We start from the raw sequence: 7,320 nt of genomic DNA, 5'->3' as shown, positions 1-7,320 counted from the left end.
GTGTCATGTATATAAAATAAAAAATTATATATAATTTATATATATATATATATATATATATATATATATATATATATATATATATATATATATAAAACCCTGGTTCAAATGGTGGCATTGACGTCGGTCAGCATCCCGTCCAGTTACGTTTCCTCAACTTCCTTCCAGCAGCGCGGTGCTGATAAACTCTCTGTGAGTCAGCCTGCAGATGTTGTGTTTATCCTCCTCCAGAAGTTTGGCAGAATATCGATTGGAGCCTTGCATGAGATAGCTGTGACAAATAGGTGTAAGAAATGAGTCATTGGAAAGGGAAAGCGTGAGAAGAGATGGTGACAATAACACGGGACCTCTTGAGACTGACTGTGAACCTGTGTATATATTGTGAGTGTGTGTGTGTGTGTGTGTTGTGGCAGGCTTTGCCATTGTCACCAGAATGACATTTCTGAAAGTTGGAATAATGTTTCAAGAAAACAGATGGACTAAACAGTGTTTTAATTTGAGGGGTTTGGTAAGCCAAGCATCACTATTACTATTGCCAATAAAATTACTATTAAACGTCAGTACCTCGAATACCACAAAATGGAGAGCAAAGCCATGCTTCTACTTTCCTAAGCCATTGGATTTACAATTTTTGCATGTGGCAATTTTCCATTTCAATGAAGGTATGAGACAAACGTCTTTTGAAGATTAATTTTCTTGCAATAAAAGATCTATATTCAAAACAGTCATTCAAGTTGGCTGCAGAGTGCAACAAAAGGAAAACACATCGACTCAGCATTTATACTCCAATCAAATCAGGATGCTTCTATTTCATCCAATCATAATGCATATACAACAAATGTGTCCATTTAGGACAGGTGTGTCAAACTCCATTCCTGGAGGGCTGGAGCTCTGCAGAGTTTTGTTCCAACCCTGCTCCAACACACATACCACGTATCTTTCACTTAACCCTGAAAGACTTATTAGTTGAATCAGGTGTGTTTAATTAGGGTTGAATATAAACTATGCAGGGCTCTGGCCCTCCACACTGTAAAAAATATTGTGCCCGTTTTACTCAATAAAACTGAGGCAACTATTTGCATCAGCTTTTGAAGTATTTTTAACTCTTTTTTTTATTATTCTTGTTTGTTCTATTAGACTTTACTTGTTTCCAACTTGAACTCTTAAGTAATAGCAACTACATTTTCTCAATTGACAAATTATAATTTTAAGTTCATCAAACATCAACCTCATTGATTTTAAAGTAATAAACAAATTTATCCTTATTTAGCCATATTTTTTTATTTTAAAAATGTATTCAATCTGTTTTTAAATATTTCTAAAATGTTCTAGTGTAATGCAACAGTAAACATCTCAAAACAAAACATTTATTCACTTTATAATGTTACAAAAGTGCAACGATGCAAATTACAGAGTATCATTAACACAAATTCTCTCTGTTAGCTAGTTGCTTATTAGCATGCATATTGCTAGCAAACTGACTCTTTATTAGTACATATAGGCCTATATATAGCCTATATAAGTAAGAATTGTGAAAATATATAGTATTTAATCATAAAAAACTTGCTTAGCATATATCAAAGTCTAACTTTGCTTATGTGAATTAAAAAAAGTGTAAATACTGAAAAACATTTTAGTGTAATAATTCTTAAAACATTAATATATAAAAAGTATGAAATAATATATAGAGAGAGAATAATAAAAAGCATCTCGACGCTTGTCAACAAAGTTTCTCTCACCTTTTGCAAAATAATAATTTATCATTAAATTCTTCGTCCACACATCTGGCCGTGCAGTGAATGGATGTCTGTAGGTGTTTAGCTTTGTCTTGCTCAGTGAACCTCAAGAGAAACAGACGAGGAGCGTCGTTATTTGGGAAACATTCCTCGGCTGCTCCAGCTGGGCATGTGGAACTAATTACTGTCGAGGAATTTACACAGCAAGTGAAACCGAGCACATGTGCTGTGTGTCACGAAGCTCGCGCGAGTCGTGGGAGCCGTCTTCTTGAAGATGTTACGAGCGTCTTCCTGTCTCAGGTTAAAGGGACGAAACTCGAGCGGACGAAACTCGAGGTTAATTTGGTGCAAGTGAAGCCAGCTATCACTAGGTGTCTTCGAGATATTAACCGGTGTTTATTAATTACTAATGACTTGACGGAAGTAGTTTTAGCTAGCTGTTAGCGTTACGTTTTTACGATAGCTTAGCCTGTCAGGAGCAGAAGGATGCAGGGTTTTGGGAGAGATCAGGATTGTGAATGAGAGAGTAAACGCTGTTGCTGATCTGCCGTTTTGAAGCCGTTTAATTTCCCTATCTGGCATTTCAAAACAATTATGTGGACTAACTGAAAGAGGAGCTATTTGTGGCGTGTTTCAGACGGGCAGCGTGACCTCGGAAACCGAATATTGCTGTCCTGTCCTCTTTCCTTCTTACTAAGAACAATATTTCTTTATCCGTCACATTTCCCACATTTGTCAGCTAGATCGTGTCAGCCTGTGTAAACCCCTGGATGGCCTTGTTAAAACAGCAGCACCTCATGTGTGTGTGTGTGTGTGTGTGTGTGTGTGTTGGCTAGCTGTAGCCCGTCAATTCATTTGCTGTTTCCTGAGATCAGGGAATGCTTTATGAGGTCAATTTAATTGAGTGACTACAAGTTACAGCCGTTTTTATTACCCATGCTTGAAGGGGCACCAGATCTTTACACTTTTTTTTTTTTTGAAGACTTGACTGTTCTGGATACAAAGACATGATCTGTGTTTAATATTCAAGATAAGCTCTGTAGACAGCGTCTGTACTAAAGTAGTAAACTAATCATAAGTAATAACTAGTATTAATAAAATGATAAACTCTAAAATATTTAAATAGTAAATTGTTTTCTTTACATATTTCTATACACTATAAATATCATTTAAAGAAATTAATATAAACATGTTTTATATAATTATTTCAGGTTATAAATGTATTTATTAATAATCATCTAAAATGGTAAATAATAAATGTATAATTATAATATTATTTAGATGTTTAGTTGTATTAGTATACCACTGCTACTAATAAAAATCATTGTTAAATATTTAAATAATAATTGTATTATTTAAATGTTTTATTATTTATAGAATTGATATAATTGTAAACATTTATTCTATAACTTATAATTGTATTTATTTATTTATAATCATTGAAATATTTAAATGCAGAATGCATTCATTAGATTATTATTAAAATCTATAGATGTTGTTCTTATTATCATGAGTTGATTTAGACATTTATTATATAATTGTATTATTTTTTTGTAATTAAGATATTTAAACACATATATTGATTCATTTATTTACATTTTTAATTGTCGCTGTGTTTATTTAAACAATGTAAATAATAAATTAATTTGTTTTTAATAATTATTAATTTAATAAATTATCACTGTTGTTATTATTAGTAGTAGTAAGAGTAGAAGTAATAATAATAATCGATTAATAATAATAAATTGGTTCATTTAATCTGATACATTTATAAATAAATACTTATTTTATGGACTAAGGTTGAAGAACATTTCTTTCCAAGAATATCATTGTTATTCCATAAATGCTCAAACAGCACAATTTTGTACTGATAATATAATAAATTAATTAAATGTAAAGAAGTTAATTAAAAATATGAGCTATTTTAACCCTCCTGAATCTTGTCCTATAGAGATCCATTGTTAAGTATGGTAATGTAAACACATTTTTGGTTTGTTTGTTTGTTTTTGCATAGGTAGGGTTGAATGGATATTGTTTGTGGACTTGTTTTCATCCCAGAACTCATCAAAGTGTTGCCTCAGAGATTCATGTGAGCCATGTGATGGAAACAGGATTTGTGATATTTTCTGCGTGGGTCAAACATCCTTTGGCTCCACCAATCATCAGTTTGGCACTAATTGTAAAGCTTTTTGATCATGAAATGTGAACTGCAGCTGTAGAGGAAATTCTTGTACACTAAGTGCCGAAGAATTCACAGATTTCGTGTTGACTGACTTATGTGCGAATCGTGCACGATGCCCCGGACACTTTCCATGGAATGTTTCTTTAATTGTCCGTTGTAATGGCTAAAAGTCATCTGCCCATAGTTGGTATGGGAACAAATGGGGTGCGTAGTTGACAGGAAACACATGACATGTTAGGTGAAAGGCTGGGAAAAGGAAAGAAACAAATGTCACGATATCTCACACACACATCACATACACACATCACGTGTCGCGTCGGTGCTCAGAAATGTTTTGAAGAGCTTTCTTAGAAGACACAGCGAATTCTTCTGCCCCCAATGGGACTATTGGCTTTCCTGAAGCGGTGAAACCGTACCATAGGTGAAGTCAGAGAAACACCATTAAAAATAGTGCTCCATCTTCAACTTTGTCCCCCCCTCCCTTCCCACCGAGTCGCTCCGAAAAATATACAGCTGGCAGGGTTTCTCACAGCAGCGCCTGGTGTGTGACCTTTGACCTCTTGCAACCTTGACCTCTCGATCTGATCTTTAAAGAAGCCGCTTTAACAAGAACAGTCACTCTTGAGGACGTGTCTTAAAGATTATGTGGCTAAACAAAGAACACAAACAGAGCTGGGTAGTAACGGATTACATAATCATATTCAAAAAATTAAGTACTTTTTTACATTTTAAAATGCTTGTAATCAGACTACAGTTACTTTTATGGATTACATGATTATATATTATTCACGCTATAGCAATACTTTATTCATAATTTATTGATTCTCCTTAATTCCTCTTGTTTATTTTTTAAATGTTCTTTTCTAAAATAACCTACCTTCATGTTGTTGATAACAACAAATGGAATATATTTTCTTATGCTTTGTATTTTTGTATTGATATGGTACAAGATGATTATATTACCTTAAATCTGTGATGTAACGGGTTATGTTACTAACTACATTTTTTGTCATAGAATTTGGAATCAGTAACAGATTACAATTTGTAAGCTATTTACACAGCTCTGCACATAGAAATACAATGACAACCACCTAGAACTCCCTAGAAACCACTGAGCAACCACTCATAACACCCTGGCAACCACTAACAATGAACAATCTCTTCAGAGTATATGTTTTTAGAATTCTGTGACTGAATACCGTGGCAACCACCCAAAACACTCCAGCAACTGTATATTGATACTCTATCAACACACTAGTAGCCACCTAACAACACACAGCAACTAGATAGAAATGCCCTATAAACTGCCTAGCAATGCCATAAATCACCCAGTATACTCTAACCAGAGAGTAAAAATGCCTTAGCAATCACCCAAAATACCCTAGCAACCACTCAGAACAATCTAGCAATTGCCAACAAATCACTCTTGAGGATGAATCTCTAAAATCCTGTGACTGAACACCCTAGCAACAACCTGACAACAGATGGAAACACCCTAGCGACCACGTAACAACACACGGAAACACCCTAGCAACCACCAACAAATGAACAATCACTTTTGAGGATGAATCTTTAAAATCCTGTGATTGAACACCCTAACAACAAAAAAAGTCCTGCCGACTACACTGTTTATGGGAAGTCGTGGCCTAATGGTTAGAGAGTCGGACTCGCAATCGAAAAGTTGTGAGTTCGAGTCTTGGGTCGGCAGGAATTGTAGGTGGGGGGAGTGCATGTACAGTGCTCTCTCCACCCTCAATACCACGACTTAGGTGCCCTTGAGCAAGGCATCGAACCCCCAACTGCTCCCTGGGCACTGCAGCATAAATGGCTGCCCACTGCTCCGGGTGTGTGTTCACAGTGTGTGTGTGTGTGTGTTCACTGCGCTGTGTGTGTGCACTTCGGATGGGTTAAATGCAGAGCACAAATTCTGAGTATGGGTCACCATACTTGGCTGAATGTCACGTCACTTTCACTTTTACATGGAAACACCCTAGCGACCACGTAACAACACACAGAAACACCCTAGCAACCACCAACAAATGAACAATCAGTCTTGAGGATGAATCTTTAAAATCCTGTGACTGAACACCCTAGCAACAACCTGACAACACATGGAAACACCCTAGCGACCACGTAACAACACATTGAAACACCCTAGCAACCACCAACAAATGAATAATCACTTTTGAGGATTAATCTTTAAAATCCTGTGACTGAACACCCTAGCAATAACACATGGAAACACCCTAGCGACCACGTAACAACACAGAAACACCCTAACAACCACCAACAAATGAACAATCATTGAGGACATATCTTTAAGATAATGACTGAAGACCCTAGCAACAACCTAACAACACAGGAACACCCTAGCAACCATTCAAAATACCCTGTCAAACACCAAAAAATGAACAATCAGTCACTCATGAAGACATAACTTTAAGCAACCACTCAGAAAACCCTAGAAGGGTCTGTTTTTCCCAAATGATGGTGATCAGGCAGAGTGATCACAATTTCTTTTGTTTTACTTTTTAACCTCAGTTTGGCCTGCCACACATCCGAGTGACTGCTGTGAAAGAAGGAATGGACGGAGGGTTTTACGGCTGGATGGATGAACAATGACTCAAGTGTGGCTTAATACTTTTTGGGGTCACTTTTCTCAAAACATTCATAAATATATCTCAAGATGAAGATCACTCCTAACTGAACTAATCTACTAATCCAGCTATGAAGATGTTCCTCAGAGGTGCAAATCCCTGACACATCAAAGCACTTCCCTCACAATAGTCCCTTGCTCTGGGAGGCGCTGGCCGCTGGACCCGCACTAGGGTTTTAGGGGCCACTGAGAGCAGCAGACCTGAACAGATCGGGCAGCACATGTGATTAATGCTGAGCTGAAATTAGGGCAAATGGGGGGTAGATGAGCAGTCATGCTTGGCCAGCCCACCCGCTTCAGCTCATGGTGTTTGGGGTGAGTCTGTTCACAGCTGGGACATTCCCATAGGAAGAGACAAAAGAACACGGGATATGAGGTTAATCTGAATTTATTTGACATAATACACATCAGATCTACTTCTATAATGAACTATAAATAATGATATGGTTTATATTCAACCTTTATATTAATTATTATTCATCAGTAATAATAATTACACACACACACACACACATATATATAAATGTGTGTGTGTATATATATATATACACACACACACACACATATTTATTTATATTTCACCTCTATTTAATAATTATTACAATATTGCTAAATTATTTGTAGTTATATTTATATTAATTGTAGTTATTTATAGTTGCAAATAGTAATTAATTAAATAATGATGAGATTGCTGTTTTTTATTACTTTGTTATTATATTACTCATTATATTTTTTTATGTTTAACA

Source organism: Carassius carassius, chromosome 16 (genome assembly GCF_963082965.1).
Source record: "Carassius carassius chromosome 16, fCarCar2.1, whole genome shotgun sequence".
In the NCBI taxonomy this organism is placed as follows: domain Eukaryota; kingdom Metazoa; phylum Chordata; class Actinopteri; order Cypriniformes; family Cyprinidae; genus Carassius; species Carassius carassius.
The sequence above is the reverse complement of the archived record's forward strand: the minus strand, read 5'-3'. Positions refer to the sequence as shown.